General features: G+C 45.1%; 1 protein-coding gene across 1 annotated transcript in view; it reads left to right on the forward strand.

Moving 5' to 3' along the window:
* Positions 1 to 13,420, forward strand: part of RPS6KA1 (ribosomal protein S6 kinase A1) — an 81,890-nt gene that overhangs the window by 4,279 nt on the left and 64,191 nt on the right. The window lies entirely within an intron of this gene.

Here is a 13,420-nt window from a genome sequence, read left to right on the forward strand (position 1 = left end):
CTGTTAGCAGGAACCTGACATAGCATGAGCATTCTGCCTCTTTTATAAATTTTAAGAATTTGAATGTTCCGCAAAGAAGAATTAGAAGCCTACACTGAGAGTGGGGCAACCTTTTCAGCTCAGGTGCCACATTCCCATCTGGGAGATCTTGCTGAGGCCATATACCAGTGGTGGGTGGGACCAAAGGAAAACATGGATGAAGCAAGCAACAAATGACATTCCAGCCAAGCAATAACACGAGGTAGGAAGTATGGTTGGTGAGGGGTCTGGCTTAGGAGAAGGTCTGGCCTTGAGAAGGACCAGATAGAGTAGTTTAAAGGGCTGCATTTGGCTCCCAGGTTGGAGAGCCTCATCCCTGTCCTAAACAGTGCTTCAGTTTATGTTATTAAGGCACCCAGGGTGCTCCTTGAATGAGAAAGAGGAAAGGGCTCATGAGAGGGAAGGAAGGACATCTTACTAAGTTAAAGAACACTGGATTTTTTTCAGTTGCATACAAAATGTACAAGGGTGTGTAATATTCATAATTATGTTGCACACCATTTCCCTATCCACCCAGCCTAGAAGCACTAACGTGGAGCGGCATTATTTGTAGATTTCAGTTTTGTCTGATTCCTTGTATTGGAAGGAAAGGATACAAAGGAGGGTTAATGTCTCATTTTATCCCCTTTGTTGACTGTCTGGTTTACCCTATTGATTACCTGGTTTATGCTAATACATTTTTGGTTGTTTGAGATACAGCTAGTCTTATGAGAACTGCAGTTTTATTGTAAGACTTTTCTGCAAAATACACAGTTCATTTTGAGGCGGACTGGCTTGACGCACACACAACTGGAACAGCCATTGATCTGTTCAAACCTGACTTTGCCAACCTTTGCCCGCACGTGCTTGTTTAAAGGCATCACTACTTTCCCTGTCTATTACTATTTATTCTAAACCAGTTGGCTCAATGCAGTAACCAAAGGAGTGGTTAAACTTTACATTAGGTAAAGGGAAAAAGGAAGAAATGCACCCTGCTGTGTTTGTCTCAGACTGCCCTGTGGGGGTAGGTGGGTTTCCTCCAATTCTTTTCTTTGCTTCAAAAGAATAATGTTGCCTCATTAAATAAATAATTCAGTCCCTTCAAATACTGTGACATTTAAAGTAAAGGCTGGCAGTCTTTTCTGTCACAAACAGCAGTAGCCCTAAGGGCTGAGTTGACCCTTAGGTTAACTAAGCTTTTGGAGTAGGATCCTTTACACAATCCAAAGGGCACCGCTCCATACAGATTGGGACTTCGCCACTCTGGACTTGGGGTCCTCTTTAATGTCCTTACTGCTGAAAGAGAGTTTGTTTGTTTGTTTACTCACCACATAACAGGGGAATGTTATCTATATTCTCAGTTTGGGAGAAGCTGGAAACTCTGGCTGCCTGCCTGGTGTGAGATGAGTATGAGGAGGGGAAATGATTGTGCTCTGTGTAAGTGTGGCAGATGACAGGTGTGGGGATTAGCATGACAGTAAAAGGGTGCCTGCCTGTGAGAGCCATTCAAGGGAAAGGTATGGGGGGATTCTGGACTGTGCTACTTTAGACTGCAGGTGAGGAGCTGCATGCAAAACCTTTTCTCTCTGATGTGCTAGTTTTCTGTACAGAGGGGTTTTTTAAAAAGCATTCACAAGCTTTCATCATCACCACCACCATAGCATCAAGTGGCACAGCCCCGAAACATTGTGAACACACACTCCCACATCATTCTGCATATCTAGGGAACGCTTTATACAATCCACAGAATTCAGTGCTGATGTTTTCCCTAGAGAGTGCTACTTTAAGCAGTAAGTACAGGGTTGCGTGTTTAGGGAGGATCATAGGGAGTTGCCTTGTAGAGTTAGATTGTTGGTCCATCCAGCTGAGTACTGTCCACACTGACTGTCAGGGGCTGTCCAGGTTTTCAGGCAGGGGGCATCGCCAGCCCTACTCAGAGATACCAGGAATTGAACCCGAGGCCTCTACATGAAAAGCAAATCCTCTACCACTGAGCTACAGCCATTCCTCTTAAATTCCAATGCATTTTTTTAAAAAAGAAAACTTTCCTGCAAATAGGGTGGTAGCGTGATAGGCAAATGGGTGAAGTCTATTTTTCACATAAACACCCAAAATGTGGTTTTTTTCCTATGTGAAAAGAGGAATCTGTTATGTACACAACATTCAAACATGGAATCCCCACTACCTTCAGCTCCAGGTGGTATAATCTCACTTTGATTTTGCTAACCCTATAAACAGGCCATAGAACAGCTCTCACGTTATCTGTTCCTCTTTGTGCAAGCATTGTTCAGAGTGTAGCTGAGAGCAGCAACTCCCATGATTGGGTTCCACCAAGAATTCCCTCAATTCCAGCTTCACGAATTGCAGTTCAGTGTAACTCATGCTGTGAAATGTTATGGGAAATGTTCTAGGGCAGTTCATACTAGCAATGAGCTCTTCCTTGTGACATGTGGGCATGGAGGCAGATTTACTAGCTTACAAAAAATGTAGACATCTCTGTGCAGCGGGAGGAGGACTGCGTCTTGGTGGCACCTTAGCGTGGGGAGCAGGAACATTATTAGGTCATTTTTTTAAAAAAGGGCATGAACCCATGGGGGGGGGAATGCATAAAACATGCAAGTGCTAATTTATATGCATGGATGCAGGCTGAGCCTTTAAATGTCACAGAAGGCAAGCCAAGTAATTTCATGTCCAAATCACCCCAGGTATGCTTTTAAATTTTGCCCCACCTCGTATCAGTTCATTTTCGGTTCATTTTCTCCCAATTTCCCAACAAATCCTACTCCAAATCAGTTCAACCCTCCTTCAGTTACTCCTATTCATATTCCTCCAATCTCTGGATAACATCCTAAATTGATCTTTCCCCCCAAATTAATATCCGGCCCAGTAATCAAGATCAACACTGGTTCAGTTTCCCCCTAAAGTGTATTACCTGCTTGAGAATGCTTGGAGTGCTCAGATAAAGATTCGGGGCACACATTTCCCAGGCTCACAGCTAACAACGCCCAAGGGGGGAACCACCTTTGCCACGCAAGGCTGGAAAATGTAGGTCTTTGCCTATCTAAACTCTTGGGAAGCTATTTGCTTTTCCAGCTTGGTGACCCTTTCAACTCTTCATTCTTGTCTCTGTTTCAGAACATCACTCCGCAGTTGTTTAATTGCCTCCCCTAGTGTTATGTCAGGCTTTGTGTTCAGCTTGTCCCTCGTTCCCTGCGTGCTATCCATGCTATCTGGAAAAGGCCAGAGCATCAAGTAACAAGTTGTGGCAGGGGGACGGGGAGGGGGAATGGTCACAGAAAGAATCCTCTTGTTGTTTCTGTCAAATCGGGCAGAGTGCTGTCAGGAAACATGGAAACTGCTCTGGGCCATCCTGGGGATAGTCTTCTGGATAGCTCAGTCCCCCCCCCCCCCGAGAGCTACAATTCCCAGAGTTCTCTGGGAAAGAGGGACTGACTGTTAGAGCACTTTGGGAATGGTAGCTCTGTGAAGGGAATAGGGGTCCCCTATCAACCCTCAGCATCCATAACAATCCCAGGATTCTTTGGGGGAAGGCATAACTGTTCAAAGTGGCAGGATAGTGGGTCTACTTAGGCCCCATCTATGCTATACAATTCCAACAGCCTGGCCTGATATGGAGAGTAGCAATCTATGATGGCTGTTGAGTTGGGTGGGGTGGTTGCTTTCTTCTTCCAGTGCAAAGGGTTTGTTTTAACTCTAGTTATCAGGAATCTCACTCCAGTAACCAGGAGAAAGGTTAGTGACAGCCTCTGTGACATGCAAGGCTTTTGTCATGCTTGGGATTTATTCATTAATCCTGCTGGACAGGCAGCCGTGCATTTTTTCCTGACTGAGGTCTCAGTTCTGCAAGCGCCGCAGCTTGGCTGCCTTCTGAGTAGGGCTGTTTAATGGGGCTTGAATTTAATGCAGAGTGATAGTTGGGGGGGGGTTTGTTCATTTGTTACAAACAACTTGGAATTTAAGTTGTTTGAATCCTCCTGCTTTTTAGTCATAGGGATCCAGAATTTCTATCAGTGCCAAAAGCAAGCAGGAGATAATAGGTTTTCTCTTTTCTCTTGATAAGTTGACACCAAACAAAAGTCGAGGAGCTTGGTAAAAAATGGAGGGGGGAGGATAATGATGGGAGTACTTCTCCCTGGCTCCATCTTTATTGCTACCTTCAAGAAAATATAATAAGTGAAATTTCTTCACAACTGCTGTGTAGCTGAATGCACATCCCTTTGCCGAACGCTTAATATTTCAAGAAAACAAAGCACTTTGGCTTTCATCATCCCTTGCCTTGTGTCACCACCACTTCCTTAATTCCATTTTCACGCACACTAAGAAGCATTGTTGATCTTGGTACATAAGTATTTTACATTCTCTGTCTTGTTTCATACTGTTTTAATAATCTTGGCTTCCCCCACTGCACCCCACCCTGAAGAATTCTGGGCATTGTTTGTGGATATTAAAAATCTTTCATCAGAGGTCCATAGTAGCTCCTCCTTTTTTTTTTTAAGAATTACAATTCCGTGGGGAGACGGAATGAATTTCATTCCCCACCCACCCACTGTGCATTTCATGGTTTGGAGTGACATTTCACAAATGGTTTTCGCTAGGTTTTTATTTATTTATTTTAAATTTTTTTATACAAGAAGCAACAATCAACACTCAACCATCCCCCACACCCACCTCCAGAAGCAATATTTAAATAATATTTAAATTTTAAATGAATATTAAATAATATTTATGAAAGATATTTGCATGTTGCCTCATAACACAACAGTTTTTGGGCAGTATACAAGAAATAAAGTTTTGGTGATGGTTCCCCCCACCAGCTGCAGATATACCGTACCTTCTGTCTGAACTCTCTTAAAAAAAAAAAATCCCCTGCAAACCATTTAAGGAAAAAAGGGATTGTGCCCTGTGCGTGCCAGAAATACTGAGCCATATCGCCAAGTCACAGAGGGAATTTGAATATAAGTTGTTCCCTCTGGCTCTCTGTATGCGGTATGTTGTGTGATCAGGATTACCGGAGTTAACTTGGTTTGTGTGGGCAGGGCTGATAGATGGATAATCTGCTTTAAGAGTGGGTGTTAGTGACCTTCTGATCCCTTACTGCCATAAAATCCTAGGATTGGCCCAGGCGGGGAGCTGTTCACTTGCCCTGGGACTTGCAGTGATTTTTTCCTACAAACTTTGCATTGATGCAAGATGATATGTAGGAATTGGTCTAAACCACCCCCTCGGGGGGGGGGGGAAGGGGGAGAGGCACAATCCATAATGTGAAACTGCCAAAAAGCAGAGCTTGGACAGGAATGCTATTTTTCAGCATAGGTAGTTGTATTCTAGCAAATAGTTGTGCATGAAGCAGCCATGCCTGTAAGGTCAGAAATGTTACTATTTATCATGTTAAGATGTTTTTTTGGGGTTGGGGACCAGATTTCCCTAAATGTGTTATAACAATGAACAAATCAATGCCAGGAGTATTAAGGGAAGCTGGCAGGTGCTGAATCTAGCAGTGTCAAAAAGACAGGCCAAACCAGTTTTCTGTGCTCAGAAAGTGACCTGAAAGAAGATGGGCCGTTAGTAAGAAACAAAGAGAGCAGAGTACTGGACCATTAAGAACAGTCTGGGGATGCAAATACTGCTGCCCAGCAGAGAGGTGGAGCCCTCCCCCCACCCCTTTGAGTAGCAGAGGCACAGGCCAATGGTAGCAGACAAAGGCCAGGTTAGGGTTTCAGCTGGGGGTGGGGGAGCTCCTTGGGGTCGTTTAGGGAGAAGGTGGGGTAGAACTCCATGTAATTTGGGGATGATAGGCTGGAACTAAGAAACCCAGAGGATGGTTTTTTGCTGTCCTTTGAATCCAATGCTGTCCTTAAGCCCCTCATAGGATGTGAGTGCTTTGCAATCCCTCCATCTAGGTGTAGGTTGTATATACAGTGGTACTTTGGCTTACAACCATAATCTGTTCCGGAGGTCCGTTTGTAAACCAAAATAGGTTGTAACCCAAGGCGTGCTTTCACCAATGGGGCCTCCAATTTTTTTTTTGTTCATAATAATAATAAAAAGGGTTGTAATCCCAAAAAAGGTTGCAAACCGGGACATGCACTTCCGGGTTTGACATGCTTGAAATCCAAAACGTATTCAAACCAAGGTACCTCTGTATGTGCAAATAAAAGCACATATCATAAAGACACTACAAGTCTCTCTTGTGTTTCATTGTCCCCGAAGGGAACATGGATCCTGGTAAGTGCACCTGCAACCCCTAGGCTCTTGGACTGCTTGTGGAAATTGGGATGGCATGTAAGACTGGTTAGAAGTGGGATCTGTGTTTCCTGCAGGGGAAGCTGAGAACTAGGTGTGCCTGAGCCAAAATGGAGGGAGGAGTAGTGACACCCCTTGAGCAGCTGGGCCAAATCCAGCAGCAAATCGAGCAACAGATAAAGCAGTGGAACCAGTGGTTCAGTGAAATGAAACAACTTCAAGCAGAGTATGTGAGAAGTCTCTGTTGAGAGGAAAGTGTGACTCCCTGGGAGGCAGGAGCCCTGCTTGGTGAGATGCTACAAGGTGTCAGAAGTGACCCAGGAGCTCAGCTGCAAGGCACTCAAAAAGAAGGGGTAGCTAGAGAGATCCATAACATAGGTGGGTAGGGGAAGGGCTTAAACTGAGAAGAGATGCAGCCTGCAGCTGAAGGTGTGGGGGAAGGCATGTTGGCAGGAGACGAGAGACTGCTGATTGATTTTTCTACCCCCTGGGTTGCCTGCTGTAGAAGAAGGTGCAAAAGGAGAAAGGCAGGCAGGCAATTTGAACTACTTCAAATTGATTTCTCCAACCCTGGGGTGCCTGTTGTGGAAAAAGGGGGTGCAAGAGGAACGGTGGCTGCAGAGATGCCAGAAAAACGAGAGCAGATGGTTCCTGCTGAATTGGTGAACTTACCCAGTTTCTGAGGGTGATCAAATAGTGGGCTGCTTTGTGCATATGCCTTTCTCCACTGCAGATTTATTAAACTGGAAAGCCACCACCTCTGGAAGGTTATCAAGAGAGGAATGTGGCCCTCAGGCTGAAAAATGTTTTCCCATAGCTGGGGCACAGGAAACCGCAGATCACTGTCTGACCCCAGAGTGACAGAAGATGCCCTTGCCATCCATCCCTAATTCATTAAACAAATCTTTGTTCCTGTACTTATAACTTCTGCATGGCAGGGAGAAATCCAATGGGTACAGCATTCCTGATCAACGCTGGATGAGGCATTACCTGCTGAATTTCTGCTAAATATGCTGCTGAGAGAGGCAGGGGAGCTCTGCCCACCCCACCAAAGGTAGCAACCCTGGACCAGAATGTCAGTTATGTAAATTGCTCTGGGATCCTTGCCATGAAGGTCTTAACAAGGTTTTCTTAAACCTTTGGGTGTCAGTGAGTCACAAGGCAGGGGTGTTATCACAGTTGCACGGGGGGGGGGGGGGGAGAAGTGTTATACAGTATTTGCAATTCCCAGGCTATTCAGGTATTAATGATTTAGTTTTAGAGACTAGTTACGTGTTTGTGCATGCGTTTTGTGTCCATCTTGATTCAACTTGCAGGGTGGGGCTGTTGGGAGTTGTAGTCCAAAGCATCTGGAGGGTGCCAGCTTAGTGAAGGTGCCTTTAGCATTTAGTAGCCTGACTACTGTGGTCCATGTGTTGGGCACCTTGAGGCTGGATTACTGTAATGCTGCCCTTGGGTCTGGTTTGGAAGCTCCAGCTAGTAGAGAATGTGGTGGCCAGATTGCTAATGGGGGCATCTAGCTGGCTGCAGTGGCTGCCCATCTAACTATTGAGCCAGGTTCAAGGTTGAGCTGCACTGTGTGATTCTTCTGGTCATCAGTTTTGGCCTGCTGTCCAGATGCTTAATATTTCAGACCATGCATAATCAATCTGTGGATTCATTACCACACGTTGTAGCAATGCTCATGAGTTTCATCTCAGTTTGACACAAATGCAGTCAGTGAAGTACTAGATCAATGGCAGGGAACCTCAGGTCCAAGGCCTCCAGGCCTGTCTGTTCGGCCCCTGGAACTCTCCCTAGGCCACACCCCTCACTGACCTTGTTTCTCTTCCTCTTTGAGTGTTTTTGCCTGGCTTGGATGTTGTCCTGAAACTCTGACAAAGCCTTTTGCTTGTCTGGATGTAGGATGAAGGGAGCTGTGTATAAAAGCTACCCTACTTTACAAAGGTAAAATTCATAGTTGTTGCTCCACCCTCCATTACGTCTTGGCCCCCTCACCACTGGCATGTGGTCTCCTGAAAGGTGCCCAGAAAAGAATGTGGTCTTTAGGCTGTAAAATGTTCCCCACATATGGGCTGGAAGAATCTTCATCTTCTGACCTGACAAGGCAGCTCTTCTGTGTTTCGGGAGACATAAAAGAATTGTCTCCACTAGTGGAAGGGAGTTCTTCCCTTGGGGTTCTTCAAAGGACTGTGCTAGCACTAGTAAATTATGATTAATGCTACAAGTTGCACTGAAGTTTGGGTCTTGCTATTGGTGACAGCGGCAGTGGCAAACTGTAGTGTGGCAAGCCAGGTGAGCTTTGGTACAGCTGTGCTTTTCTAAGCCTTTCAAAGGGGTGTACCTTTGCAGGGCTAATTTTCTGTAAGGAAACAGTACATAGTTGAGGGATTTATTGAACCTTATTTATTTCCTAGTGTCTCATTGTATGGTTAATTTGAATGCTTCAACCTTCCCAAGGCTCGTGTGTTTTTTGTGTGTTTTTTTAAACCTATTGATAACAATGACTGGGAAGCAATGGGGGGGGGGGAAGGAATCAAATGAGTTTGCCCTCAAATCTGCTAAACAGCCTTCAAACCATGCTGACGCTTTATTATGCTAATATAACAGCAGCGTAGCTGATGTAAAATTACACAACCAACCCCAGGTGATTTCAAGCTGGAATGAATTTGCTTCTCATGAAATACACAACCCTCACACTTGAAAAAATAAATAAAAAATAATTAAAACTTCTCAATTCTCCAACATTAAGTGGCTTATTTGGGCACATTATTACTACTAAGTGGATTCCGTCACTTAGGCAGTGTTGCATTTTGACCCACATTCAGGGGGTCTTAAGGCAAAGCTCTCTATGTTAATTGGGAGCCTGTTTTCTCTCTCCCCCCCCCTTCCGAGAAACATATGTGATGTTTAAAACAGCAACAACTGACCCTACTGCACACCTGTAAATAGGGCCCAGCCCTGAACCTTTTGGTACCCAAAGTGGGAAATCCAGATTCCCCACCTCTTCATGAACATGCTCTAATTAGCAGAGGACACAATCCACTGGAAATTCTTATTTGTGTGCTTCATTTTAAATGAACATAAAATGAGTTTTCTGGTAATTTTTAAAGACCAAACAGGTTTATTGCAGCATAACTCCACTGGGTAGCCACCTTTGCCTCTAGCATAGGAAGCCACCTTATACAGAGGCAGACCATTGGACCACCTAGCACAGTACTTATATACTGTTAGCAGCTCTCCAGGAACTCAGGGCCAGGGACATTTCCAGCCCTATCTGGAGATGCCGAGGATTGAACCAGGGACCTTCTGCATGCCAGGCAGATTCTATACCACTGAGCTGCGGCCCTCTTTTAATAGCAACTGGTGGAAAAGGAGAGATAATTTTGTGACTACAATAAATCTGCTCTTTAAGGTATTGGGAGTAGGAACAGAAAGCAATGGGGTTGACAGAAATTTAGGGACGTGGGTGGCGCTGCGGTCTACACCACTCAGCCTCTTGGGCTTGTTGATCAGAAGGTCGGCAGTTCAAATCCGCGCAATGGAGTGAGCTCCCATTGCTCTGTTCCAACTTCTGCCAACCTAGCAGTTCGAAAGCACGAGTAGATAAATTGGTACTACTGTGTCGGGAAGGTAAACGGCATTTCCGTGCGCTCTGGTTTCTGTCACAGTGTTCTGTTGGTTGCGCCAGAAGCGGTTTAGTCATGCTGGCCACATGACCCGGAAAACTGTCTGTGGACAAACGCCAGCTCACTTGGTCAGAAAGCGAAATGAGCGACGCACCCCATAGTTGCCTTTGACTGGACTTAACTGTCCAGGGGTCCTTTACCTTTACCTATTGATGCAATGCTTTTTGGACCCTACTAGTCCTTCTTGAAGAAAAGGAATTAATTCTTCAGGGAGCTTCTGAGACTCAAACATTAAGATCTGCTGCCTCTTTTCATTGGATGTGTCTACAGTACACCATTGATTTTTGTTCCTACTACCAATTCTGTTTTGGAGTTCCCATTTGTGTTGCATTTCTTCTTAGGTGTCACAAAAATTGTGTGTGTATATGTGCATGTTTGCTGTAACAGACTAACACACCTACCCCATAAATTGAATGTTCAGGATCTCTTGTGCACAGTGAGACTCACATAGAAAAGGCCAAAGACTTGGGCCACATGAACACCATATATATTTTAAAGCACATAGCTTTCCCCCCTAAAAATTCCTGGGAACTGTACTTTACCTCTCACAAAGCTACCATACATATCTCAACACAAATTGCAGTTCCTGGGATTCTTTAGGGGAAGCCATGTGCTTTAAATCATGCTGTTGGTAGGGTCTTGTGCTCTGTCCTACAATGGACTATCCTTGATCATCATGCATTTAAAGCAGTTCCCGCCTGGCAGAATCCTGGGACCTGTAGTTTGTTAAGGGTGCTAGGCATTATAGCTTTGAGGGATAAACTTCAGTTCCCAAGGTTCTTTGTTGGAGGAGAAAGTGTTTTAAATGTATAGTGTGTACACAGCTTTAATGCGCCTAAATTACAGTAAATTAGATTTTTGTTGTTGTTGCTGCTGAATTGGGTGGATGGGCTCTTTCCATCACGGGGGGTATTCAAGCATAGGCCAGCCAGGCCATCTGTTGGTGATGTTCTAGCTCTGGATTTACTCCATTGGGGCACAGGTTGGACTAGATTACCTAAAAGAACCCCCTCCTAGTCAACTTCCTGCAAGAAGTTGGGAGAAAGGGTTATCGCTTAGCCTCCTGCAGATCATCCTATGGTTGGGGTCTCCTCTAGCTATCAGACTCCCATTTCTCCTTTTTCCCAGTGGTCTGAGGCTTGACCAGTGCTCCATGGCTGATGCCAGGGCTATTCTTAATGACAACAGCAGCAACAGTCTGGTTTCATATTTCCTGTGTTGAATCCCTAGGGGATCCCCTTTGCTTGGCTTTAGAACTTTCTTTGGCTTCCATGGTCCAGTTCAGCAGATTGCTTTCAGTCTGCATGGAGGATTATGCGGAATTAAAGAGCTTTAACCAGCAGTTGTCCCCAGATAAACATCTTCTCCAAATTCAGCAGCCTCAGGTGGGAAGTTATGTAACCCACCTGGGCTTGGTTGGGTAACTGAGTTTGTTTTATTGGTGGGAGGGATACCTTTTTGGGGGGGTTACAGTTGGTAATCTCTGGTATGGTTTGTGGGGTGAATCTTCCTTGGCAAAACTGCTTTCTTACATTGCAGGTGAAATAAAGCGTAGTCAATGGTTAAGAGACTAAGCTGTAGACTTGGCAAGTCTGCAGTTTGAATCTCACCTCATAGTGTGAGCTTGGGTCACACCCAAACCATACATTTGAATACATATCACTTTAACGAAGTTGGAGAATCCTAGGAACTGTAGTTAAGGGTGCTGGGAATCATAGGTCTAGTGAGGTCAGCACCCTTAACACACCACAGCCCATGACTGTTAAAATGGTATAATAGTGCTCTAACTGTATGGCGTGGGTGTGGCCAATGTTACCAGTTCTGCTCCTGGATTGGATTGGGAGGGTGCTTCTAGGGAGGACAAGACAGCCAGAGTCACCACTGAAAATCAGTGAGAATTCTACGCAGCAAGAAGCAACATAGATAGAACTACCATATTTTTCCATGTAAAAGGTACCCCCATGTATAAGACACCCCCTATTTTGGGGGTCTAAATTTAAAGAAAATGAGGGGAGATGGCCCAAAGTTGTTGAGCTTTTTAGGGGGAATTGGATGTGCACGCCATCACCCCAGCAGGGTCGTTGCTGGGGTTTGGCAAAGGGGGCAGCCACTCCCCCCCCCGGCACTATAGCTCCCTATAGCGTGGTCCGCTTCCCCTCCATGCCACTGCGGGAAACACTCCTTAGAGCACGCGCCTCCCACAGCGCCTTGGGGGGAAGTTGCACGTCCGCCAACCATCTGGCTGGCAGGTGCAGCTTCCTCTTCACGCCACTATCCATGTGTAGGACTACCCCAGTTTTTTTACATGATTTTTGAGTCAAAAAACCTTGTCTGATACACTGAAAAATACGGTATATATTTGAATTGTAACTTCAAGAATTTATACCCAAGTTGCCTTTCCACTTCCAGATTTGGTTAAGGTGTTTGTTCATGTAAATTAGAAGTGCAGGTGTATGTTGTTTGGGATTTTTGGAGTAGAAAATGATGCAACTGATAAATATATTTGTTTCCTTAATGAGTTGCTGTTGGAATCAAGGCTTTATAAATGTTGAAATAAAATGGGGTAAGAGCTTTGCAATAAGTCTCTGGTTAAAACCCAGGATGTGAGAAGCCACTGCCCACTTTGGCAGTATCTGTTCTCCTAGGTTGACTTTGTTCTTGCCTGGCGCCTGGGGAGGAAGTGTTGATAAAAGGGGCTTCCGGCAGCTGCCTTGGCTACCTATGGCACACCTACCCAGATTACTTTCTGCTGAGTCATCCTTAAGATGTTGAACTACGTTTAACTCTTTCTTCTCAGCAGCAAGGAAAGGATTTGCTTAGTGCACTGAAAAGAGTATCATAACACACCCATGGGAGTGGGTGGCGCTGTGGTCTAAACCACTCCGCCTCTTGGGCTTGCTGATCAGAAGGTTGGCAATTCGAATTCGCGTGACAGGGTGAGCTCCCGTTGCTCTGTCCCAGCTTCTGCCAGCCTAGCAGTTCGAAAGCATACCAGTGTGGGTAGAGAAATAGGTACCACTGTGGCAGGAAGGTAAACGGTGTTTCCGTGCGCTCGTCATGGTGTTCTGCTGCGCCAGAAGTGGTTTAGTCATGCTGGCCACATGACCCGGAAGCTGTCTGTGGACAAACACTGGCTCCCTCGGCCTGAAAGCAAGATGAGTGCCACACCCATAGTCACTTTTGACTGGACTTAACCGTAACTTTACCTTTACCTTTCCATAACACACCACTGTTGTACAATATCACTTTGGGTTAAAACTTGTTCTTCACATTTGTGTATTTTGTTACATAGTCCTGGTCTCTTGCGAATAGCTGCATTGTTAAAAGTACCGCATGATACTCATTCCACATTTGTAAGAAATCAGTATTTTAGCGTGGCAGCACACATGCTTTGGAACTCCTTGCTTATTGACATCAGGCAAGACACCTTCCCTGTACTCCTTTTGGTG

Source organism: Podarcis melisellensis (genome assembly GCF_964234715.1).
Source record: "Podarcis melisellensis genome assembly, chromosome: 8".
Taxonomy (NCBI): Eukaryota; Metazoa; Chordata; class Lepidosauria; order Squamata; family Lacertidae; genus Podarcis; species Podarcis melisellensis.